This window comes from Tyto alba, unplaced genomic scaffold, assembly GCF_018691265.1.
Source record: "Tyto alba isolate M040663 unplaced genomic scaffold, T.alba_DEE_v4.0 Super-Scaffold_27, whole genome shotgun sequence".
Taxonomy (NCBI): Eukaryota; Metazoa; Chordata; class Aves; order Strigiformes; family Tytonidae; genus Tyto; species Tyto alba.
This window is the reverse complement of record NW_024881301.1, coordinates 8,213,109-8,240,137: the sequence shown is the minus strand read 5'-3', so window position 1 is coordinate 8,240,137 and position 27,029 is coordinate 8,213,109. Positions and strand designations below refer to the sequence as shown.

At 46.0% G+C, this 27,029-nt stretch overlaps 1 long non-coding RNA gene across 2 annotated transcripts in view; it reads right to left on the bottom strand.

Annotated features, from left to right (window-relative positions):
- LOC116960392 overlaps nucleotides 1–26,867 on the bottom strand; it is a 33,215-nt gene extending 6,348 nt beyond the window's left edge. For both annotated transcript variants that reach the window (XR_004406356.2, XR_004406357.2), the window contains exons 1-3: nucleotides 26,697–26,867; nucleotides 26,404–26,503; nucleotides 13,690–13,756 (exon numbers count right to left, since the gene is read on the bottom strand). This is a non-coding gene — a long non-coding RNA (uncharacterized LOC116960392). The remainder of the gene's footprint in view (nucleotides 1–13,689; nucleotides 13,757–26,403; nucleotides 26,504–26,696) is intronic.
- Between the last annotated feature and the right edge of the window lie 162 nt (nucleotides 26,868–27,029).

Below are 27,029 nucleotides of genomic sequence, written 5' to 3'. Positions count from 1 at the left end.
TAGTCACAGTTTCCTAGGCATAAACCTGGCTGCAATATTGATTGCCTTGCTCAGAGGCACTCTTCCCTTCCCATGCACTTGAAAGGAGAAGGCAGCTCCAGAAGAGTGAGGGCCCTGTCTGGTAAAAAACAGGTCAATGGAGGTCACTGGAGCAATGTTGACTGCCGAGAACAGAGAGCCAGGCCCTATATTTGTTTTGACTTGAAAAAGGATCTTCTAAGTTTATCATCATGGGTCTATAATGGGAGAAGAGCTGTTTATGGTGACCCTTTAGTGGCTGTACTGATGTGCAAGAGCAATGCCATTAGATTATTGGTCTGCAAAGATAACTAACTTTCACCCCCCCTGATTCAATTCCATTTGCTCAGAATAGGTTTCTTGCTTGCTTGCTTTCTTCCCTTCTGTTGCTTGGTGGTCGCCCATATTAATGCTTGGTACATTTGTCTGATATAGAGGCCTGAAGGTGCAGAGATGCTCTGGAGAGGAAACTGTCAGCTCCTGAGGAGCAAAGGGCTTCACAGGCAGAACGAAATGTAGCAGCAATATGACCCAGATCTGTAAAGATCTGGAGTGGAAGAGTGGGTGGGAAGAAGTGTTGATGCAAACTGCAGGGCAAAAAGCAGGCTATGCTGAGTAAGTCCATCTCCCGGGCCCCTGCCTGGGCACGAGAACAACTTGATTTGCTTATGTGAGGCACCAGAGAAGTCAGATATGTTTTTCTGTTGGATCAGCAACTCTGGCACATGTTCCTGGGAATCAAGACCCAAGGAACTGGTGCTGAGCTCTTTGCTTAAGTTATCCTTCCAAAATCCCATGGCAAGTTGGGGAAGTGGCTTCCCCCAGGCTTCTGGCATGCAGAGAGAGCACCAAAGTAGACAGACACATTTTTAAATAGATGTTAATCAGTGAATTCTGCTGGGGAAAAAAAAAAAATCTGACCTTAATAGTGGCTACAAGCTGCTATTTGCATCTACCTAACCACTGTGGGGATTGTGTCTTTAGGATCAAAGTCTGCAATAACAAGGAGATTGGCTTGATTCAGGTCAAATCAGCTCCTCCTCAGCAAAAACACTGTGCTGAGACACTAGGCATCAGTGAGGCTTTTAGTTAACAGCTTTTGGAGGGTCTGAGGGCTGTATCCACAGGGACTCGCTGCTGAGGCTGCAAAGTTACACATTGCTCACGAGTTAGCCACCTGTATGCAAGGCAGGGGCTGTGCATGCCTTCCACCGGGACAGCCGCTAGCAGACCGCTTACTTGTGAAATTGTTCATTCTGTAAAAAACAAAAGGATTTTTTTTTATTTGCTTTTTTTATTATAAAGCTTTGAAATTTGATTATAAAGCTTTGAAAATATTATCTTTGTGGTTTTCTCTTTCTCTTTTCTTTTTTTCCCATTATCTCTTCTGCTGGATAGTGTAATAAGCGAACTCCTTCAATGTCCCTCCTTTAGCCTCTCCCTGACATTTCAACATTTCCTTGGCTTTGGAGACAGTTAAAGCAAAAATAGGTGGATCCTGGATACGTTTCACCAGAAGAGAAAAGTCCTGGGAAGAGGGAAGAAAACTTTTCCAAGTGTTTCACAAGTACAGCTCCCAAAATCAGTTGAAAAGAAAATCTGGTGAGACCTGAAAACTGGAAATAACGTTGAAAGTCCAGCTTGCCCCTAAAATGGCACTTCTGTTATTTGGCCACCATGAGCAGCGATGTATAGGATGCTTCTCACCACCTTGTGAGCATACATTGAAAATTTATGGGAAGCTGCAGCATTTCCAGTCCAATGTAATGGACTTTAATGCCTTTTTTTATAGACATCAGTAACAATGTGTCTAGATCCACCCAAAACCCCAAAGCCAAATCAGCTTTGGGATGGAATAGAGGAATTTCATTTTTCCTCACTTTCACTGCTGGGACAGACAGCCTTCCTCCCTTATGAGGTAATTTAATTTTCACATTATGCTTTATGGGATATCCTTTATTTACCTAATGCTTTCCTGTCGAGTCTTTTCAGACTATGAATCTTGTATATTTTATATACACAAAGGTGACTTTTCCTTCCTTTAATGACTGTGGCTTATCAGTGCAGGCAACCGATACTGGACTCATAAATATGTCACTCTCAGGTTTGCGGCAGCCCCTTCTGCTTTGTAAGACTCTTCCTTGCTGCTCGCTCCTCCCTTTCACTTGCTGCATCTCCAGGATCCACTCGTCCCCTTGATGCTGCTGAACTCACCATTGGATGGTATAAATAAATCACTGATTTAAGCTATAGGTGAAAATCATTGTGAAAGGAGCACGCAGAGGAATGTAATACAAGGTCAGTGGAGCCAGCGCCTTCCGACTCCAATTAAATATTTCCTGTAAGTCAGTGCCAATTGTGCATCTTGTAAGAACATTTGAAAGCAGGAGCTTGAACTCTAAGGGACCCTCTCGCCTCGAAACCTGTTTCCTGTTTAACAAGATTTAACAAGTACAACCAAACATGCGCCATCAGCAACAAAAGTCATTGTAAACGGCTCCAATGTGCAAAGGTGCTGGGTTTCCTCTTGGCCCCGAACACCTACTGACCCCGCCAGGCCATCACGGGGTGGCCGCGGCGGCGTGGCGTGGTGCTCTGATGCCACAGGGCTGGTGTAGGCTCAGCCACTGTGCTGAGAGCGAGGGAAGGAAAGACAGAAGAAGCAGACTTTTCCAAAGGGGTCAAAGCTTGTTGGGTGAAAGCTTCAAAGCTTGGTCCCACTCTCCCAGGATTTTTTTACAAAGGGTGTGATAACATCTACTCTGTGCTGTCTGCCACTTCAGCTTGAAACACAGCCCCGCTGCTTATGACTTCACTGCAGTCGAAGACGTCACTGTGGTGCCTGGGTCAGGCTGTAGCCCAGGCTGAGCTCCCTGCTCAGGCAAAAAAGAGGCCCAAAGTAGAGATCAGCTACTGCTATCAGCCATTGGATGTGCAATCAGATATGGGGAGACTGGTCATGAGAGCCCCAAAATTTGGGGAGTCCCCAGGACGCCTGCTTCTGGCTGTAAATGCAATTGGGACACTGAAAGCATGTTCACTGTGGCCAAGCACTGAGAGCACAGTGCTGCTTCCTAGAGGGCTGCACAGTGCGTGGTAGGAGACATCCATACATGTATATATAGATAGATATACACACACACACACATGCTCATATGTAAAATACATATGCATAAAAAAACATGTGTGTGTATATATCTATATACACCTAACTGGTACAAATTTCTGTGCACTATGCATCTAATTCAAATTAGAAACTCTTGTAGCACTCTCCCTGTACCTCTCTCCCTAACTCAGAAGGCCTGTGACTTGTGATGAATCCTCCAGGATTCACATCTTACCAAAGTTTCCAAGTGCATAGCCCGTGTCTTGCCGCACTTCTGCCATCAGCTGCTCCTCCCGCTTGTACCATCCCTACAGTAACCAACAACCAGGGCAAGGCCTGTGATCAGAGGGAGGGCATGGGTGGAAAAGAAGAAAAGAAATGATGTAAAGTGGAGCTTAATGTGGCAACAGCTCTGTCCTCAGTACTGGTCACATGCTGCTAAAGACATTTCAGCCACAGATGTTAAACTGAGAGTTATTTTCTTTAAGTGGGTCATGAACGTGATATATAAGAGACATTAAAACCGACTTTCTCATTGTCAGGGAGTAGGAGAAGCTTGGAAACTTGATATGGGCTCCTCAGCTACATGCTAAATGGGCTGTCCTTTATTTGAAATCCATCATTATGGGATACAGTTCAAGTTCAGGGAGGATAGCACTTTTCTGAGAGAAGTCTCATCGGCCTTTTCCTTGATTCTCTGGGCCAAGCTTAGCCGGGAGCCAAATCCACCCTCTGCCTGCTGCAATGCATGGCATGAAAACAGCAGGCCTGTGCCTCAAAGAAAGGTCTCCACAGGGTTGTTGGGACCCAAAGTGGAGACATGCTGGTGTGAGAGATCAGAGAGATGGCTTCCCCGCAAGGGATGCAGGCGGCATCTGTGGCTGTGTTTGCTTAGCAGGTTTTACAGTCCGAAGCTTTGCTGACCACATCCACCCTGTGATGCAGCCCGGGCCACTGCTGTGCAGCTGTGGGGAAAGCATCTGAGGATGTCCCTGGACCTGCCTGCTGAGGAACACCAGGCTGTGTTACCCTGCCCTGAGCTTGTAGGAAAGAAGCCTGTTGGGAATATGTTTGCTCCACAAATCCTCCCTTCCTGGAAAGCCAAAAAGTGGGCAAAGATGGCTGGTGCTGTAGCTGGTGCAAGCCAGCAATTCATTTGGGAGTAGAACTGGGGCATGGCTGAGCTGGGAAGTGCTCCCAGTCTCTCTCATCTACACATAGAAGCACTTGTGGACACAAAAAGAGGATGTAAGTCTACTTTGGTGTCTGTGTGCTGATGTGTCTAGCTTCATCATCCTAAACTGACTCCAAAATCACGTGTAAAACCAAGACGTTGTACGATATTCTGCCGGCTTCAGCAAAGCCACCCATTCCTGCTGTCTCACCACAGCACGGGGGCAGAATTGTGATGTTCAAGGATCTTGGGATCTGGCGCAACAAGTGAGAGCTTTGGAGCATGTCTCCAGGGGCAGAGCGTGGAGGAAGAAGGCGAGACTCCTGCTTGTGAAACCAACAGTTCAGACACACAGCTTCGAGGAGACCTGCAGAAAATGCCCATGTGCAGAGCAGTGGCACAGGGGAAGACTGCACTTAATCTCTATGCATAAAAGGTCTTTGTTTTACAGTAAATTTGCATGAATGCACCGTAATAGAAATGCTTCAAGCACCGTTAAAGGCACAGCAGCACCTGCAAGCTGAAACTGAGGTGGGTCCCTTGGTATTAAATGCTGGATATAGACTCTGAAAGAAGCAGCTCCCAGCCTAAGGAGCCCGAAGCCTCACTAGATAATATACACAAGAAGGAAGGAAAGCTGTAATGTATTTCCCTTGTACAGATGGGAAACTGAGGCATGCTGTAACCCTCTTTTCTGAGAGCGTGACTTGGATTTATACAAGGTCTCTGGAGCACAGCTGGGTATTAAAATCAGAAACTGTGTCTTATGTCTCTGCTCAGGAAGAGGAGGGGATGAAGTAACTGGCAAACATTTCCAGACAGACGGTGGAGCGGATTAGTACAAAAGAGGATGCAGATCTCGGCCGTTCAGCTGCCAGCAGAAAGCAGGGGGAGTATAGTAAGACAGCTGGTGGAGAAACAGGTGCAGAGAAGGTTTCCTGATATCTGTGCTGTCATCCTGCTTTGAACCCTCAGCTCCTCAGTAAATCTTCCCTCTTGGAACTCTCTCATCAAAGTTTCATTTCCTCACGTTCCTAAAATAGTTCTTGATAAGTAACTTGTCCTGCTGGTAAAGCCCTTTTGGTTACTTTCCTAGAAATCTATTTCCATGTTTTCTCACTGGGCTTCAGCTGCTTGCATTCCCATTTGGAAAAAAAATATTGGTGAACAAAAAAATCCAGCCAAGGCTTAACACAACAAGAAGGTGAAATATTTATGTTTAGTAGCACAGCAGGACCTTGTCTGTCAACTGGATTTCCAAGCAGTGCCATAAATTTATGGTGGTAGAACTTGTACCGAACCAGAGGGCTGGGGGGAAGGAAGTATGAAAATATATTCTTTAACATGTAAAGGATCTGCAGAAAACACAGACTTTTCACTTTCAGTAGCTTCTTGCAGGGCATTTTGTTTTCACAGTACAGGCAATAAAGATGGAATAAAGCAGAGGTGGTCAAGCTGCAGGTTTTAAGGCATGAGGAGCCCTTGTGCAAGGCAGATGCTCTTTCCATGCTCAGCTGTTTCACTGGAGGCACACTGGGGCTGCACTGGCACAGGGGCTCCTGGGCAATCCCAGGTGCTGGGGGGAAGCAAACAGGCAGAGTATACTGGGACTAACATGGCTAAATCACCTCGTAACCCAGTCCACATCCAGATCATCCCCACGCCATAGGAAAGCAGTGGGGAATCTCTCCTACACCCAAATAATGACCTGCCAGAACGCCTCCCTCAGCTCTCTGATGCTGGCAGTGTTGTGTTGTCCCACAGTTCTCGCCTGGAAAAGATTATGGCACATAACAATGAAGGTTTGCCTGGGGGAAAGTTGGCCATCCTGCTTTGTAGGGCAAGAGTTTTCACAAAGACTCATAATAATGTGGGAGCCCAGGACTACTACAGGAATGAGGGTGCTGGAGGGAATAAAAGTTTGTGGGTGGGGGGCACTTGGCTGTCTGTGGTCTCTTTAGGTGAAATAACTACCTTTCCCTGTGGCAAATGGAGAGGTCTCTGTATAAAAAGCTACAATAAGAGAATGAGAGGTGATTTTACTGAGATGACACCAAAAAAGGATGGAGAGTTTGTCCTGGCGTGACTTGGATGCATTATGTTAGAAGTGGGTCATCTGATGAGAGCATCCAGGGAAAGAGGCTCTGCTCTTAAGTTTGAGTGCAAAACTCAGACAGAAGCTTAGTAATTTCTACGGACTGGAAAATCAGATACCAAAACTGTTGGTTTCTCTTCTGAAATATTTTTAGCTGACTTTAGGTGTCTAACAACACATGAAATAACTGGTGCCAATTCTGACACTGTCATTACAGACACCTCTTTTCACACGATGTGCAAGGACTGTTTTGTAGGATGGGAAAGGCAGAAGGAAAAATGTGCTAGAAGTGACCTGGTCATGACCACTGTGCTTTTAATTCAACAGCGTGGGGCAAAACTGGAAGCTTGATGTAGGCAAGGGTATGCCTGGAGCCCTTGGAGCAATTTATACAGGCTGTCCCCCAGCACTAGTATCTTTTTCTCCTGGGAATCCCTTGGCAGTCTGGATGAGCTATTCCAGTGCTGCAATCTGCCCACAGCTGCCGTTTCTTTCAGGGCCCCTTTCACTCAGAGATGTAGGAGTTGGGAAGAAATTGTTGCTCCCCAAAGGGGTCAACCTTTCCAATGCTGGTTCCCTAACTATCCCAGATGGCTGCACCATTTTTCCCAGGTGACAGGCAAGGGACGCGTGTGTGCGTACATGCAGCGGGTCTGGAGCACCTCGGTGTCCCCAGGAAGCATGGGACAGACTGTGCCTGGCTGTGTGGGTCTGGCAGTTTGATGAGGAAGGGGAGTCAGTGCCCAGACCTCTGCTCGTAATGCAGGAAGATGCAGGGTTCTTCTGAATGGAGACATGGAAAGAAGTTCACAAGCTTCAACAATATTCCTTAATAGATAGGTCGTCACAGTGTAGCTAACCCATTTGCAAACAGCATATTTCTGTTTGATTTTCATGTATTTCTTCCCACTCAAGTCTGACACAAAGGAAAAACACTGCCCCCAGCTTAGCCCAAAGGTGACCTCTGGGCAATACAGTCTCAGAAGTATCCGAACTGCACACACCCTAAACATAGACACACATTTTTCTAGAGTCAAGAAGTCTTTTGTGTGGGTTTGCAGTGACTTGCAGGCATTTGGGAAGGAATCAACCAGGAACCAAGACAGTAATTCCTTTAGTGTACATCAGATCTTAACAAAATAGCCCCGTACTGTGTTTCACCCTCTGCACTCAGACAATCACCCTGTGAGCAAAAGCCTAGTTTCTCTGGGGTCAGAGAGATCCACCATCTCACAGGTTGTTCTAGAAAATCACATTCATTTGGCCTAACTACAAACTCCGGATCAAATCACTGTCTCATTTGGGTTAATGGAAGTTTCTCATTGTTTCTGATAGTTTCTCATTGAATGTCATGGCAGCACAAGAAGGCACCATCCCAGAATGCACCTAGGAGTGATATTTAAATCATCTTAGAACTTAAACATTTCAATATTGGATATTTAAGCATCAATGTTGGTATAATTTCACAGCTTACTGAAGATGGGTTCCCTAGTGATGCAAGGGGCTCCTGTCTGGTGCATGAATACCATTAAGAATGTTTCCACTTGTCTTAACCCTAATAATTGCAGCAAATTGATTTTTAAATAGTGAATCAGGAAAATCTGCGGAAATGAGTCACTATTTTATGTATATAGCACATATTAAACATGCAGAATGAAGAAAATTTAGAGTCATCAAAGCACAATTTCCAAACAGACTTGCATCATTAAAAAGCCATTTAGCTTCATAGTTCAAGGTTAAGTTTGTTCCCAGAAGATGAGGTAATTTAGTAAAATAATAAAGCTCCCATTAAACAAACCCTGTAATAGAACTGAGCCTTAGTGGCTACAAAGGAAGGAAACCGTAACTTCTGTCAAAGCACAGGGATGAGATTAGCATTAATAAAGCATTCCTCACAAAGCAGAATGATAGTATACGGGGGAAGGCACATCCAAATAGCTCTCATTTCCACAACATTTCCTCTCAGATATGGGCTTTTTAATTAGCCATCGGAAAGAAAACTGAAAGTGTACTTTCTCCTTCTCAGTTTCTCCCTGACTATTAATCTCCGTGCTGAAAAGGGTGCCACCAGTCCATCTTATTGTTATTAGCTAGTGGAGACGTAAAAGAAGTACATTCATATTCCTTATCACAGCTCAAAGGTATTTCCTTTGTGTTATGAGGAGTATTTTGATTAGTTTTGGCTGTGTCTGCAGTGAAGACACAGTTTATATTTTCCACAACTAAAACCATTTCTAGAAATAAAGGCTTGTTCCAGCACTCATGAGTATTTATTGGTAGGGTGTAATTGCTGAAAGGGTTTCATTGCTGAGCCACAGCCATGTCTTTTTTAACTCCTCTTGGTTTCATGACTAAATGTGAGGCAAAACACTGATAGCAGAGTGTTCCTGGAGCTGGTCACTGATTTTTAATGAATCATTTATTTGAGGAATGTAACTTTTCTCCCTCGCAACCACACTGTCCACTGGCAGTCGTGGATCATCATCCATTTTCAGAGCCAGAGAAGTATTCTGTTGGGGGAGATCTCAGAGGGCTACCCAGTCTTTTTTTTTTTTCCTTTGTCTTGCCTTCCCCAAAGGTGTTTAACCTGCTCTTAAAAGTACATGTCTTGGTGATTTGCCACTCTTCTCTGGCAGACCTTTAACATTGCCTGTTCCTTTGCTAAACGGGCAGCCCATCACTTCTGTCTACCAACAGAGAAAAAATCCATTCCTTTTCTCTTTGCAGCAGCCTAATTTATATATTTGAAGTCCATTACCTGAAGACCCCACTTACTTCTTCCTTCATTGGATGAAGTGGCCCTGAAATACTCAATTTCATTCCAGATGAAGCAGCAGGTGGGATCTGAGCCCGTGCGGCAGTTTTGCAGTGGCTGCCTGATGCCCTCGCTGCTGCTTGTGCTCCGTGCTCCCCCAGAGCCGGGATGGCACTGGGAGACCACACACAGCACTGTACTGGGCAGGAGCCGTTCTGCCCACCCCCATTTCCTACGCACAGCCCAGGGTACCTGCTCAGGCAGACGAACGCGCGCAGGGCTTTTGGTTTCCAGTAGGAAAAGCTGCCTGGCAAATCTGGTCACAGCAATTCAGGATGACACAGGTCTGTGGTTCCCGATGGCTTTTTACAATGTGGAGGGAAAGGAAAGAAAAATGCTCTCCTTCCCCTTTGTAGAAAGAGGATGTGGCATCCGGGCTGGCAGCCCCCAGGTAAGAGCCAGGACAGCAGCCAGAGCCCAAAAGAAGAAGGTTTGCAACAAACATTGCTGCTCACTTCTTGCTAAAGTCTCACCACAGAGAGAGAAAAAAGTAATTATTGTGCTTCACAGGTGTACGGGTTTTGCTTGGGGGAACTGATGGGAAATGTAACCCACTTTTGGGTATAACAGTAGTAACAAACTCATAGTTACACTTTCGTTCTTGAGGTTGCTAATTTTGCATTAATAAATTAGCTGAGGAAACCAGATTTAAAAAATCAAATGCTGGCAAAGTTCCCACTAGCTCAAGGAAAAGCAGGGCTGAATTCTGCTCTGGTTTATCTTTTATTTCACTCACAAACCTGAGGCAAGTAGAAGGTTTAGGAGTGCTAACTGGGGATCAGCACAAGTCCCTAAATAATTTTATGATGACCTGCATTGTTCTGCATGTGGAAAATGGAAACAAACAAACAAACAGACAAACACCAAACAACAATGGTAAATGGGCCCTGATTCATGGATTCCTGCCACCTCAGATGTTTCCTACTTTGGCAGCCTATAAATATGGTTCCAGATGAAGGATCAGGGTGCACTTTACTGTGAATGTTTTTTTTTTCTGGAGCTGTTATTAAGCCCTCCAAGTGCTTTTACTTTCTGCAATTGCTAACACCCTAAGCCATACAGGCCAGGGTTTTGCCTTCTGGAGTGACATGGGCTTATGTATAGCAGCCCCCAGGACTGCTTTACTCTCCTAGCTGAGCCATTGCAACACCTCACAAGGAGTGGCAGCTGGACAGGAACATCAGAGACACAATGTGCCGCACCTCGGGGCTGTGGAGGCAACTACAGGCACCAAGGGCTGACACCGGCACCCAGGGACTCAGGCACTGGGTGCCCGAGCCACCCACCACTTCTCTTTGTCACCCTATATCCCCAGTCTCCACAGGATATGCAAGAGCAATGCTCCTGATATAGAGGCACTTAGATACGGTGAGCTAACCCTGTGTTTATGGAAGGTCTGGAGCAGATTCCTTCCACTCTTATAGCATATGCCTCAGAAGTGTCTTTGCCTACTGCAGAAATCTCCCTGTGCCCTATAATCTAGGGAGCAATAAAAAAAAATATCTAAAAAAGTGTGTCAACAGTGCATAGTCAGCAGCGCTTAAAATCAAAACAAAGTGAGAATAACAAGCTTCCTGCTCTGGAAAAATTCTTCATCTCAATTTCTCAAAATGCCATGGCAAAACATTATTATCTTGGCTCTTCTTATCTCTGGCGTGTGTCATTGAAATGGCCTGAATGAAGCTGCTATTTGTAGTGTATAGCTCATGCAAAACTTGTATCAATGAAGCCACTTAATTGCTCTTCTTTGGGATATTATGCAATTGGTTCTTCTGTAGTTGTTCTCCTTGTCAACACCAAGATCTCATGACTCACTGTCATGCGGGAGGCTTCTCCTTCCTGCCAGCCCCTGCCAGCCGGAATCTGCTCACTACAGGGGCTCTGCTTGCTCCTGCAGATGGGAGGACACCTCTTGTGTTTGTTGCCAACTTCAGGAATGCATCAGAAATGATTGTATTCAAATGAAGGTAGCAAGGCAAGGCCCTTTTCTCCTTTAAGAAACTCTGCAGGATGGAGGTAATGGTAGATAAGCTTCCTTATGTTATTCATTAATATTGAATTGTTTACCTCATAACTGTTTGGGAAGTATTGTCACGGCTTAATTTGGAGACTCTATAGCCAGTGTTGTGTGTCTAACAGATGCTAAAGTAGTGCCAGATAGTGCTGTCACCCAGAGAGGTGACTGAGAGCTGCCTGTTGCATCACTCAGAAATTCAGCCCTTACTGGAGGCTACCCCAGGCTTGAGCCATTCTGCCATGAAACCTGATTGAGGAACCCCGTCCACAAGTGTGTGGTTCCCTCCATCCCTCTCATTTAGTGTAAAGCGGGTACTTTAAGCTCTGCAAATGTAAAAAGTGTGATCCTAAATGAGGGCTTATATGAACAAACACCCCCAAAATAATTAAGATTAATTGTTAAACTGACTCCATTGTGAGATCCTCCTTCTACTAATGCACCACTAAAACTCAGGAGCCTACTTCAATTCATGCTGAAGGCATCTAGATTTGAAGGTATTTAACATGCTGGGGTTTGGAGGAAAAAACAGGAGAGGGACTGCTTTATATAGTCATTTTTGGTAGGTTTCTGTAGGTGCCTTCTGGTAGCTGTTAGGGATGGGATGTGAGCTGAGGGAAGTCTTTGAGGGCTCCATCCAGCATTTATCTTCATATTGCAGATTTCTCAGGTCCCTCTCTTTCTGAATCCTCTACTATCTTTCTCTTTTCACCTTCCTTCCAGCTCCAGGGCAGGCCCTCACCTCCTCCATAGGCACTGAGGCTGTGTAACACCTCCCACACCTCATCTGAAGTGCCCTGTATTGGGTTGTAAGCCATCTAGTGAAGGGTGTTTGCTTCAGGTGGACAGTTAAGCTGAAACACCACTGCTTTGGTTTATACTGAATTTTATAACAGATCATGATGTCTGCTCCATCATGGCTGTTTCCTAATGACTGGGGAGCTTCAGCAAGCCAAAGGGAATGGTAGTTTTACCTGTGACACTACAAGAGCAGCCTTCATCTCTTCTGTCAAGGTTTGCTGGCTTTGCCAGTTACCAGAGCTTATTCTGCTACACACCTACTGAAAAAAAAAAAAAAAAAAGCCCAGGAGCTGTTTTTTTATGGGGTTGACCCAATCCGTCAGTCCATGAACCACCTTTACAAGATGCTCATGATGCACACCCACCTCGGTGGCGGTAGAACAGAGCCCAGCAAAGCTCTCCGGGGTGCAGATGAAACGTTCCCTGTGAGACAAAAGGGTGATAACAGCAGCACCCAGGGAACTTTCCCCTTCCCGCCTACCGACACCACCTTCTCTCTTGAAAACACAAACAAGCCAACCCAATTTGCATTTTCATAGCTGGGAGTAAGTGACTGGCAGATTAATGAGCACTGCTATTTATATCTAAATAATCACAGACCTAAACAACTGCTTAAAGGCATCAGTATGAAAGGTAAGATTCTGGGCTATGATTTGAAGGAATTCAGGCAGTGCTTGTCATCAGAAGGAAGAAAACACATCACATCCGAACTACAAAAATGCTCTACTGTATTTTGGACAAACCGAAGGAAGCTGGAAGAAGAGAGATGTGCAAGCAGTATATACAGACTTGGCTTGCTTACCAGAGTATGCTGGCCTTAACAATATTCAGAGCAATTACTTTTGCTAAGCAGCTTCCTTTAACTACCTTACACACCATAACCCTGCTTGGGACTTTGGCAGCATGTCGTACTGCCCAGATCCATAGGGTACCTGGCATCGTTCCTCCCAGGCCAGAGTGTGTGAAGAGTCCTTGCAAGCCAGTTCTCCCCTCGCTGCCTTTGGCCGAGTTTCTGCAAAGTGAATCTCTTGGCTCAGTGCAGAGCTTGCGAGGCCACTTAAATCTCTCTGACCCCTTAATGAAGTTTTTAAAAGGGCTTCATAAATCTTCATCACTAATAATTGCTTAAAGCCCTGCAGGGTTTCTCTAGTGGCATTAACCACTAAAACAAGCAGACAGGCTCGGGTACACTTATTGCATTCATCTTCATTATTCCATGGGTTTTCCTTCTTTCTACTCTTTTACATAAGCTACAGCCAGGAAAGGGAGTGCAGGAGCGGGATATCTGGGTCAATACTGCCTGTCTGGCTTTGTGTAACTATCCACTACAACTACATCAGTCCTCTTCTTGGGAATGTTTTCTGCACAGGCAGCAACTGCTTGCTCATCATCTAGCCTTCTCTATTTAAATCATTGTATTGTTCCTCTTTGGGAAAGAATCTGATTTTGCCTTTCCTCTGAAAGCATGACTCAGGTCACACCCTGACGGCTCCAAACTGGATTAGTTACCTGCCTGCCCTTCGATTTCCTTTTCTGGGAATTTTGGCTGACTTTGGTAATGGATTTTGTAAGTAGCATGAGTCTTCTCTGAAATTACTGGCAGCTTGATGGATATGAAAAGGTTGCTAGGAATATACATTATTTTTTCAAAAAAATGTTTACGTACCATATATTGTGGTCTCCAGAGTGAGTGTGTAGATTCTGTATCCTCTGTATAGGTTGATGCTTCATATCTGGGAAATGAGGACAGAAAAGACATGAATGAGGTTCCAGAGAAAGAGAAAAATACTCCAGTACAGGTAAAGTCACTGAATTCAGTGAGACCCTATCCTCCCTGCATGATGGAAAAGAGTTTAGAAATGGCAGATAAACATGAATTAGCTGAACATGTAAGGAAGTTTATATCTCACCATAGTTTGAAGAAATGATTCCCAGGCTAATTCTGCAGACCATGATGAACTAAAGCTCCACAGATATCTTGAAGGATTGCAGGTCCTTGTGGACCAACCTGATCCAGCCAAGCTTGGACCACCCTATTCCATCACAAAATCACACTTTTGTGCGCCAGATGATTTTCAAGGGTCACTTTTCATTAGGTATTTTGTTTATGCCATCAAGATACAGTAGAGTCCCGTGGAAATTCTCTTTTATAACCATCACAACATTATTTTGTTTTAAATCTGTTTGCATTACAAGAAGGCCTACTAACCTCAAGGAGTGCTGGAACTGTGTGTGTGGAGCAAAAGAGAAGCAATATGCCTGTACAGGCAAACAAGGTCTTCTTATTGAAAAATTAGACACTGAAGTCTTAAATCTGCCTAAAGTACCAGTCATGAGTAGTAAAATCTCCTGGGTGCCTAGAACAGGTCAAGAATGGAAGGAAAAGTAATGTCTGATGACCATGCTGGAGGCTCAAAACCCAGACTGTGATGTGTAAGGTGAGTTACCTGAGGTATTAAAGGAGAGATTGAAATCTGCCTGAACTGGTATTTTTTCCATTGACTTTGGTGTGTTCTGGATGATGTCATGTTGTGACACTGTCACACATGAACAAGTCAGATGATTGCTTTTAGTATAGGGAACTGTAGGATGTGTTATATAATATCCTGTGTTGTCTGCTCTGACATTATTGGTGAATAATGTGTTAGGGACATACTTTTACCCTAATGGGGAGAAGATTAGATGTTATCTGACCTCCTGTATGCTAAAGGCTATGCATGCAAGTTTGCCCAAGTGCTTACATAGCTGTATCCAAAAGTTCAAATTAGGTTGTAGCTTCTGAGTCCTTGGGAGACAAAAATCACAGGCAGAGGACAGAAGAAATCAAAGGGTCACCATCACCTGAGGTCCATGAAATGGCAGGAAGTTGGAGAGATAAGAAAGGAGATTTCAGCAACTGACTCATGATCTGTGCTTTAAAGAAAAGATGGAAGAACCCCAAATCCCGGCCAAAGTGACCCAGCAGAAGTTCTTACTCAGTTCTGAATCACATATACAACTTGATGCTTATCCTGTAAGCAGAACACATAAGGCTGCGACCAGAGACCCGCCAGGGAACACAGCTGAGGCATGTAGGTGGCTGTTGCCCTATGGCCAAGGCATTATCCCCAACTGTATGCCTGCTCCTAATCCTGTCCATTTAAGCTTTTTACTGACTGAAACTTAACCAGATAAATAAACGCCTTTAAGGATATAGGCCTTGTGATTTGGCCGAGGCTTTGCCTATACTGTGTTTCTCCATGATATAACTCACGTGACTGCAAATCTCTAATGTAAACAAACCAGGATAGGGTAGGAAAGCAACACTGGTCCAGCATCTCTGTACTAGGGATTTGTGGCAGAGATGCTACATGACTACAAGAAAAGTCAGGAAAGGCAAAGTTTACATTCATACAATGAACTATCACATCATAGTCCCATGACATGATGCCTTTGGCAGCTAAGCTGCTGCAACCAGCTCCTGCCCAGATGCTTGTTCCCACCTCTGGCCTGCAGTTTGTCACCTCCTCGGTCATGCCAAAACAACTGCGTGTAGAGCACTGCTTAAATCAGAGCACCAAAGTGATGGAAGTTAAAAATAAACTGTTCACGGGAGGAGGAAAGGGAGAGTTATTTTTGATTGTAATCGTTTCAGTGGTCTTTCTTCCAGTGTGGTCCCACAAGGAATTTCATTAACACTACTGGGAGAAGACAGTGGATTGCTGTGCTGGCACCAGGGTGACTCCCTCAGGCAGAATAGTCCCTCCTGTCAGAGGGAGCGGATTTCTTAAGTCGGGATTGTACCAGGGCCAATGTGATGTAGAATTGCACCTTCCAACATGCATAATTATGCTTTCCCTACCTGGGTCAAAGTCAGACCCAGGTCTGCCAGGCTCTCCATTTGCTATTCTGTCTCCTAGATCCTCATAGCATTCATTTTTAAAAGTATTGTGTGCATGCCAGCATTATTATTAATAAAAACAAATAAAGAGACACTGAGTTTTTTTCCTGTTTTATAAACAAATACTCCTTATAATCATTCTGAATATTAGCCTCCTCCACAATTTGCTATAGTATGTCTAGATGTGACCCATTAAAATCTATTCAAATACAAAATGCACAGTAAACTGAGAATAAAAAACATCAGAAGAGATGCAAAAAAAATAGTTTAATGAAGTTCATTACATAATCAACAAAGAAAATGTTTGCACGTTCCTTAAATAAGATTAAAAGTTCAAGGAAAAACATCTGAAAAGAGTTCAAAAGGTTGCAGCACAATGCGATTTGGAAATTCGCAGAATAATTCAGCAACTTGCTTTTGTTTTGGTCTTGGTCATTTCTGTGCTTTGATGAGCTTTGCTGTGAGCGAATGAGTTATATCACAGAGCCTTGGTTATGTCTGACGGCTCAGGCACCTCAGTGATTTGCTTGTGTTTGAACATGAAATGCATCCACCTGCACCCAAATGCTTCTGCTGGATTATTCCAGAGATGCACCACACCAGTGAAGCACGTAAAATACAGACAGTTTTCAAACTGCTGCCAAGTCGTGAAATAAGTAATTAATTACTTCTTTTTTTTTTTTGGTGTATTAACATTATTAAATGTTTTCTGTTACCTTGATTGAACCTCAAAACAATTTTCAGCAAAATGGGGCAGTAGTTTCATTTCTAGTGCACAGAAATGTGAAGTAGTATCCTCAGTCCCAAACTGAAGCATCCTCCTTCAGGACTCCTGATCCATGTGCTGGACTGCACCAGATCCTGGATGCTTGGGTGTACAGGCAGGATTTAAATTTAAATTACTAGATTTTCAGTATGTTTAATATGTCCTTCAATTCTTTTCTAATAAATAGAGCCAAGGGCATAGTGATTCAGTTTCGTAATTAGATGATATAATTGTCTCATGAACTCTGTACAAATTACCTCTTCTCTGTATTGTTTTTGCAGTGTATTGTTTTTTCTTGAATAATATGGCACATAGCCAGTTTATATTGCAGTCAATAAATTAACCCAGTTTATAGCTTGATGGCCCACAAATGAATAACTGGCATCAACAAAATTACCCTTTTTAATACTGTCAGTACTCTTCATTTAGACCATTAATTTTTAATTATTAACACACTTCCTTAAAGGCATCCTTTTGCATTTTTTTTTTAACCAAGAGGTAACCACAGATGAATCACTTGCTCAGCTTTTAACAAATTTGTGACTCTAAGGTTGACACTAGAGTGTAATGATGTAAAGGAAATTGTATTTTATTGCATTTTAATTAATTAGGCCAACTTGTGCAGGCCTTTCTCCAGCAAAACTCCCACTGGAGTTTGGTCCTTCGTCGTTAGGCTTTATTTACTTCTTGAGCTTTAGACAGCAGGTTTCTGCTTTCCAAATAGAGGACTGATAAAATAATTTAATCCATTCGATGGTGTATTTTTGACATGCCAACTGACAGATACTGGGAAACATTGTAATGCTGAATACAATAAAGAATATATGTTGTTACTCCTTTTAGTGTAATTCTAGGTGTGATGGATTCTGCTTTTATGCAAGGAGTTGGGTGGGTTCAAGGCAGCTTGTGAGCCAGTCCCAGTTTCTGAAACCCCATGGGGTGGATGGCCATAGCCCCATGCCTGCTCTGGGGGTATGGCCCCAGGGCAGCGCTTCTTCCTCATGTGGAGGAAGAAGTCTGATCTGGAATAATGATCTGGGGGCCTTGTTGCCTCCTGGTCCCTGCCGCCGCGCTAGGGCGTGGGGACAGGGGTGCGTACCCTGCCTCCCAGGCTCCAGGGAGGTGGGTAGGTCCTTCTCCCCTCGCATTGCTCCCAGGCAATGGCACCCCCCTTGTCACTGCAGCTCTGGCTTGCTGCATCGACTTGCTGACTCCAGACTTGCATTTCTTCTGTTGACTTAAAAACAGTCATGGAGCCCTGAGTGAGGTTGTCCCCATCAGCCTACCCTTCCCCATCTGCTTAACAGTTCTCTCCAATTCTATCCTTAATCATAACAAAATGGTCAACATATTCTGCTTTTGCTGTAATAATTCTGGCTGTATCCAAAATGCCCAGATGACGTGAAGAATTCAGCCAAAATGCTCACATTTAACATCCAGCCAATCTTTTCTAGGGCTGGTCCTGCTCATTTGGTCCAATCCCACTAAATTCAGGGGTCTCCTTTTTCAGCTGAGGTTTAATTGCTTGCTTTTTAATTCTCTCTGTAGATTCATCCTACTCAGCTCTATGTTCCACAAGTCCAAATGCTGAGCTATGGTTAGCACATTTCTGTACAGAATATTTTTAACCTTCTAATAGCTACAGCTCACAATCATTAGTTACTCCTTTCTACGCTTATTAGAGGAAACACTTGTGGAAGATGTGTCACCTTCTGGACCTCAGAGGCACACATAGTTCTAAGCAGTCACTAGCAAAATATGTTTTTTTCCATTTCTTGCGAGCAGAAATTAAGTTAATTTGTTTGGAAAATCCCTGCTAAAGGAAATGTCATTCAACAATTCTATTGAAGCTATTGAAAGCAAAACCGAATAGATTTAAAAACTTAGAACAGGTCACAGACACAGTTTGTGAGGTGAGTAGTAACTATTCATGTAGGACTAAGAACTAGAATAAGAGTATAGCTTAAATTCTAGTTTTAGGCTGAATTACACGCCCCTCCAGTTCCATAAGTGAAATATCTTGGACCATATTCATGTTAGCCCTTACCTTTTCCAGTAGAAAAAGTTTAAAGCCTTAAACCCAAAGCACAGACAGCAGTTTAAGACAGTTCAGGGGATGTTGCTTTCTCTGTACCCTGCTGACCAGGCAGAAAACAAAAAGTTTTGCTGCAGTTTCTGGCAGCTGAGCAGGGATGAGGTGCTGAGACCTTAGCTTCTGGTCCAGGCATGGCAGACCAGTGCTGCCATGCCAGGTGTGACCCCATTACCAAACTGAGAGACTGAGGAAAATGCAAGACACTTTGTCTGCTCTCTCAAGGTGAATCTAGTTGCTAATTTGTGTCCAAGTTGATCTTTTCCTTTAAAGGGTTAATTAATTCAAAAACGGCATGGAAAACTTGATGTTGGATAAAAGGAAATGATTTGACAGATATGAACTTTTTTGGAGGAAAAGAGTTTGTCTTACTGTAGAAGCTGAAACACTTTGATTTATGTAATGTTACCTAAAGCTGTGGTCACTCCAGCCTGGCTGGTGGTCTGTGGGGAGTGGCACTGCGTTGGGGGTGACATTAGGGGCATTTGGAGGGAAAGCCAAAAATAGCTAGAGAAAAGCCCTCAAGCCAGCTGAGCACTTCTGAGTTTTCATCTCCCAACACTCCCATGGCTCTGATAGTCTGCCTCTGTTCGATTTAGCTGCAATGCCATGAGATGCTAGTGCTGTAACTGCTCATGGCTGTCTTTCTGCTGGGGCCACTGGCCTCCAGAAGTAAGGGCAATGTAGGTTTATAGGGCTGTGGTGGCCATGGTGCTGGGATATGCCATCTTTAGTGTCAATGACATGGAATTTGCATTGTAAAGAGATGCTGTTAAACCTGACAGAGCCTGACACAAAACACAAAGAGCATTTACAGCACCCTTACCCTTGTTAAGTTCATTACAGGAGCTATGGTAGCTGCTGAGTCAGTGCTGACTGGGTTTGTTTGGGACCAATGGCTTCCATGCTGTGACAGCAGAAAGTTTTGCGTTTTCTGTCCAAATATTCATCTGGGTTTTGGGACAGGATCTGCTTAAAGCCAGCTTGGTTAAGCTGCAACCATGACTTGAAGGGCTGAGTGGTAATTCTTGTTGCTAACCTCAGAACTGATCCATTAGCAAGGTTTATTGCTTCAACAGGTACTTCCATGGAGGTCTGTGGAACTCACTCTTCATGCTTTGGTCATCATGAACGAGGACGAATTCCAGCTGAATGAGTAGGCTTAGAGCATTTTAAGATCTGGATAAATGAGTGGAGACACAAAAGCAGGGCTTCTTTCTAAGCACTTATTCACATGCACTCAAACCAGTGTATAATTCACTATTAGGAAAACCAGCTTACAGCAGTGTCGCAATGAAAATGCACTGCTGCAAAGTAAATAAGAGATGTAAGTTTATAGTGAAACTCTTTTTTTTGGCATTATTTCACAAGTGATCACAGTTGTGTGTGGCTAAACTTATGTTTGATTGTCAGCAGAAAGTGCTAAATGCATGATCCACATACCATCCTGGTTTCTGATGGATATTAGCAGTAATTCCTTTAATTTATCCTGTAATACTGTTGCATGGTATTATGTTCAGAGTTTATTGAAAAATGCCTAGGCTTTCTTTTTTTTTTTTTTTTTTCTCCCTTTAAAATAGTAGTCACTGTACAGCCTGACATTACACTGATTTACTCTGAGAACTGGTTACATCAGAAAAAGGCTGCTAACTCTACTGAAAAAAAAAAAAAACAAACCCAAACCCAGTAACATTTGTATTATTCCCATCTACTTTACTACTACTGTGTTACATCTTTAAATACTAAAACTATTGCACCCATCAAGGACAATAAATTAAGAAATTATGTATATAAAATGTATGTACATAAAAAATATAAGAAATTATTACATTGTTAGAAAACAATCCTTGTGTATATCAGACCACACTACTTCTTGCTCGTATTCATCTAATTGGAATTAAAATAAAGTCGTTTGACTCATTAAATTCAGTCATCTATGACCTTTTAAAATAGATCAGTAACAACAGTGAAACAACATAATATAGCCACCTAGTTTTAAGCATCTTTTGGGACAATCGGCTTTGTAATTTTCTTTTTAATGTTTGAAAATACCTGTGTCCTTTAATAACAAATTATCAGTTCAACATAGGCAGCAATAACGGCTTTCCAAAACCAACCTTTCCCTAAAGTAATCGAAAAGCGCGAATTATTTGCACAGCCTCTTTGGTCCTGGAGGCTTAAGCGAAATGGCTAAACACTGCTAGTGATTACATAAACGAAATGGAAATTGCGGTATTCACACGGCGAACGTATATATTTATACTTTTAACTGCAAACAGAGGGCTGTGTCCACGAAGCCATTAACACGGGGGGGGGGGGGGGGGGGGGAAGAAAAAAAAAAAAACCACAAAAAAAAAACCAATCAAACCCAACCCAAACATAAAGGGTAAGAAAAGCAAAAGGGAAAGAGAGGTGTCGCCTCCTCGGAGGTGAATCAGCAGCATCTCTTATCTGTGGGCCGGCGGGGCTGGGTCCCGCCTGGCCGGGACCTTCCCCGGGAGCTCAAACGAAGGGAAAAGCCGGTGTCTGCAGGCGCGGGAGGGGGCAACAAAAAAAAAAAAAATGAGGGGGGGGTGCGGGGAGAGGAAGAGGGGTTTGGGGTGGGACACGCATTTTGCCCGTCGGTGGGGCCCCACACGTCTCGTCGGAACCTTGCTGCCATCTCCCCGGTCTCTATCCCTGTCTCCCGTGGGCTCCTTGCGCATACCTGCCGAGGCGGGAGCCAGCCACCTACTTCTTATAGCAGAGAGGAGCGAGGCTATTAATAGGCTACCTAATTACTCCGAGCTGTTCATGCTGAAGTCTCTAATTCTGTGATGTGGTTGTTTTGATTTGTTTTTCCAATCCAGTAGGACTTGCATTTACAGAACTGGTCAGACTCGCTCTAGAAGATATTATTTTAACTTTTAAAAATCAACTTTCATTCCAAGCGGGACCAAAGTCCCCAAGTTTTGACATTTCTTACGAAAGCAGCAACTGAAAACATCGCAAATTCGAATCGAGTGAAGCGTTTTGCTTAGCTAAGATTGCGAATTTCGTTTTTGCTTTTTGACTTTTTTATTTGGTCTCAGACGTTTCAGTAAGGCAGGTAAATGGCGGGGGGAAACGGTTCCAAAAGGGAAGGCGAGGGGTTGCCACGATGCCAAGAGAAACGGAGCGGCTCCACCGGAGCTCAGCGGACACGAGTGAAACGGAGCTCCTCCCGCAAAATGCCTCCAGGAGGACGGATTCGTTTTTGTCCTGTGGAAAATATTTCGCTGGAAGGTTTTGACCAGTTCCTATGATTTATTTTGTTTCCTAGTCAGAGAAATAAGAAGGCAACGATGCGCGGGGGTGGTTTGTCAGGCAGGTTTCGATGAAAAAAACGGTATTTCCTTCACGGTGCACGGTAGTGGCAACCACCGGCCCAGGGAATACTCGATGATGGGGGATTTTGCCTGTGGGGGTTCGGGTATGGTTTGGGCTTTGGGTTGTTGTGGTTCGTTTTTTTGTTGTTTTTTTTTTTTGTTGTTGTTGTTGTTTTGGTTTGGTTTTTTTTTTTTTTTTTAGTTTTTTTTTTTTAAGTGAAAAAGAATGAAGTCTCTGGAATCTTTGCTGTGGGGACGGGGGCGGAGGCAGAATAGCTAATAGCAGATGGGATTTGATATTGCCTATCATTCGAGCTAAGGGCCGGGGGGGGCCGGGGCGAAGCGCTGCTCTGAGGCGGTGGGGAGGGGGAGCGGCCCCAGCCCTCTCCCACAACCGGCTGTCGCAGTAAGAAGCCCGAGAAACTTTCCCCCGGGCTTTCCGCGTCCCATCCAGCAGAAGAGACCCCTGAAAGCCTTGCCCGACACACAGGCAGGAGCGGGGAGGGAGCCTGGGGGGGCGCCGGGCTCCCCCCTCGGCGGCGGCTCCCACCCACCCCGTGGCCCTGTCCCCCGCGGCGAGGCGGCGGGGCCCCGAGGGAGGCGAGGGGGCTTTCCTTCTGGCCTCACCCTGCAATTAGAAATAATAGATAATATAATATTCATCACCGCAAGGAATACATTAAACACCGCCCCACTGCTTCGTAGCAAGGGCAATGAGGTACCCGTTGATAAAAGCATCAAAATTGGGCCATTTAAGGCTGGCCCGTAAAAACCTTTAAAAACTCAGAGAATCAATAAAACTCAGAGAAGCAATAAATCCAAACCTTAGCTCCTCATTTTCAAAGCTTCTCTGTACGTGTTGAAAAGAGACAAAGTGCGTACACGCCCGTTGGACAGAGGCACCTAAGTCATAACCGTGTTTCTTAGGGTGCTGTGTGGGTCCCGGCCGCCCCCCGGTCACCCCGAGAGCCGGAGGGCACCGTCCTCGCCCTGCCCCTCCCGCCGGGGCTCACCCACCCGGTGCGGGGACCGCGGAGCGCCAGCTCCGGGAGTCACGTTATGCGGCAAAGAGGAGCCTCTCCTCCGGGCGTTTGATTGATTTAAAACTTTTTTTTTTTTTTTTTAAAAAAAAAAAGGCTGAAATCATTAACCAGGCGGACCTCGAATAATGGACGAAGGAGAGATAAAAAGAAGCTGCAGATCATTATTTAAGAAAGACAAACCAAAACCAAACCAAAACAAAAAAAACCCTCCACACTCTTAGCCACCTATTGCATAAAAGTCCGTAAGGGCTCTCTGCTGCCTGCGGCTTGTTTGAGCGTCAAGGGTTGAAATACACCGTGGAAATCACCCAAAATCACGGCGGCGGCAGGTCACCAATGACGGGGAGGCCGCTCATTGCATGGGAGAAATAACCTCCTGCCCCCTCCCCGCTCCAACCGGGGGGATAGGGAGCCAGCGGGCGGGAGCGGGGGGGGCTCCCCGAGGCTGGGGCAGGGTGTCCTGCCCCGGGCGGGGGCAGCCGGGGGGGCCCGGAGCCTGCTGTCTGCAACCAGCAAGCAAGGCTGGAGCTCAAGCCCGGCCTCTGGGCACCCGGGCAGCCCTCCGCTAGGAGTTTCGGGGAAAGAAAAAACAATCCCTTATCATCCTTGTGAACTGGGGGCTCCCCCCTCGCCGTGGGACTCATCTGATCGCTGGCAAAGGGGACACCCACCGTGCCCCCTCTCCCCTCTTGGTCTGGTGTACACAGGACCCTGCTGCTTTGGGGGTCGAGTTTCACGAAGCGCTGCCCCAGCTCCCGCGGCTGTCCCGTCCGGCCCGAGAAAGAGGTGATGGGCGGTGGTAAAGGCCCCTCTCCCTCGGCTGCCGCTGAAATCCCATTTTCCCCGGCTGGTGCGGATTGCCCCGCCGTGCCTGTGGCGTGGGGTCGGGTCCCGCGCGGCGGGGAAAGCGCCGAGCCGCACGGCCGGCAGCTCCCCGGTGCCCCCGGTCGATAACTCCGCTTCAATGTCACAGCCACTGGGGAATGGAAACACTCCGTATCGTGAGGTGGCCTTGATAAAAGTGTATTTTAAGTAGCGCGGATAAGCGAACAGGAGAAGAGAGGGAGCGAGCTGCCGACACGTCGCCTGAAATAGCCGCTGCGCTTATCAGCCCGGCCTAAACTCCCCAGCAGCCTCTAAAGTACATTAAGTTACATAAACACGGCTCGGAAAAGAATACACTCCATCCTGCGATAGTCACCAAAGTGACCCCCCGTACCGCCTCGCCCCGACGGCAGCAGCGCCCCGGGGGCACCGGGGGCACCGGGGCCCGGCCCGGCGGGCAATGCCCGCGGCTCCCGGGGCTGCCTGGGCTGGGGGGGGGCGCGGCGGGGATGCGGCCGGACCGGAGCCTTCCTCCTCTCCCTAATGCACCCCTCGTACGGGATCAGATTTGCAGAGACCCGGGAGTAGGGGAAGGAGCAACCACACCGTGCCTGCACACGGCTTTCCCCCAACCCTTTTTTGGGACGTTGAAGTGCCTATGAGGGGATTTGCCTTAATTGGATAAAAAACCTTTTTGGTGGGATATTTTTTTTTTTTTTTTTTTTTTTTTTTTTTTTTTTTTCCCCACAATCTGCCTCCTTCCCTCTTTGGCCACAGCCAGCGGGAGCGGCGGTTACCTCGCTGGCACCACCCCGTCAGCATCCCCCCGCCCGGCTTTTCTCTGCAAAAATGCCTCTGCACTCTCCCAGCCCCGGGGCAGGAGGTACCCGAGAGGCTCCCGGAGCCCCGGGGTGAAAGACACGTCAGAAGAGTGGGATTTGGGAAGGGAGTGACGTCATGAAGAGTTGGGAACCGAGGGCTGTATGATTTGAACGGTTCGAGAGCAAACCTGAAACGAAAAGGAGTGGAGAGGAAAGGGATGATTGGGAATGGTTTCCCATGCCGGTCCCAGTTCAAGCCGGATTTTCTTATCGGGTCTATCGGAGGAAATAAAATGAAACTTGTAGCCCGGCTATAACGTAAACAGGCTAATCAGCGGAGAAAAAACCCGAGGCGCCTGAAGTGTAAAACACAGGTCACTTTGGAGACAGGGAAAGAGGCGCCTGCCAGGCCAGCGCGGCCGTTCTTCCTCCCCGCCATCCTCACCTCTCGGGAGGGCACCCCCCGGACCGGGCAGGGGCTCTGCCCCCCACCCTGGGGGAACAGGGGAGCGGAAACCCCACTCCCAGTGAGTAAAGTCCGTCGCTTGGAAAAAAAAAAAAAAAAACAAAAAACAAAAAACAAAAAACACGGCATCTCTCGCATTACATCCACCCTTACACGTGTTTGAAATACCCTCGGGTTTCACTCGAGAAGGGACACCCAAAAGATTTAAACGAAACGCGGGGTTTAAAGCCGATAGCTCGTCGCTTTTCAGCGCAGAAATGTGCTGTGGCAGCACCCACGCAGGGAAGAAGCGCCGTGGGCATCGATACCCTTGGCTTCCCCTGCTCTTGTCGCGCTTTTGCAGGTAAAAAACACAGGAAAGCGTTTTACGTTGCAAATTCGGGTTGGAAAACACGGCGCACGTTTACAGGCAACGAAGCGCTGCCTTCGCTTGCAAAAGCTTATTTTCTCTTTAATGTTACGACCAAGAAAATACATCGAAAAGGAAAAAGAAAAAAAAAAATCACTTCAACCTGGCAGGGTGACCAAAAGACCAATATTATTTAGAGAGAACTGAGAAGAAAGACGCATCGCCTTTAATTATACAATTTAATAGAGAAACGGTTTACCGGGAACGTGGTTATTTTCCGATCAAACCCCTGTGCCGCCCTATACCACAAAAATTAACGAGCACCATAAAACTTCGAGGTCGCAATCAGTTCACCCACGCCGGCAGAGCGGATGGCTACAGCCAGAATTTTACCGTACCCCCAGCACTGCAAATACTGCACCTCCCGATCACCTTGCCTGGAAAGACGGAAAGAAAAACCGTGCCTACCCCAGGAGCGACAGCACCGCGCATCAGCAGGTTTGGGCTCGGTTTCTGTCGGGCGGGCTCATGCCTGGCGGCTGCCGAGAGCCGGGCTCTGCTCTAGTCCAGCCCTTTGCCGCAGATGACTCTTTCTGTACAAACTGATGATGACAGATATCCAGCTGATAACCTCTGGTGAACGAAGTTATTTTAATTTCCAGTCACTTTCCTGCTAAGTACCATATCAGTTTGTACACAGCTGAGATAAGAGGGCCGGGGGGGGGGGGGGGGGGGGGGGAGGTGGCGGGGGGGGAAGAAGAATAAGAAAGAAATAGAGGAAAAATGCCTACCGCCTGCTGCTGGGGTGGACGCATCCCACAGCTTGCTTTGGCTTCACCTGACGGTTGGGGTAACTTAAGGAGGAGCCACATTTCTTCCCCTCGGATAGCTCTGATTTTAATGAACAAAAAAATAAGGGGACTGAGGGGGGTGAGACGTTCACCTGGTTGCTTAGGGCGAGAGCCAGGCACACATCCTCCCGGGCCGCCGGCAGGGACCCTCCGCTGCGAGGCCGGGAGGCGCGGAGAAAAAAAAAAAAAAAAAAAAAAACCAAAACCCCACAACATAAACCAAAACAACTTACAAAAGGTGAGTATGCATCCTAAAGAAGGTATTATCCAGGACGGGGTGGGGGGGGGGGGAACTGTGTATTATTTCTGGGTTTAAAAAAAAAAAAAAAAAAAACAAAGACAAAAGAAGGGAAAAGACGCGGGCAACTGGGAGGGCGAGACCACCGCTGCTCTACCCAGCTCACCGAGCAGGGCGTGCGGTACCCCCCCCTCCTTTCTGCGGGCACCCCGAGGTACCCCCCCCGCCCCCCTCCCGGGGCTGCTCCCGCTCCCGCCCCCGGCGCGGCCGCGCTGCGGGCCGGCCGCCCGCCGGGACTGGCACCCCTGCGGAGCTCCGTGTTTGTTTA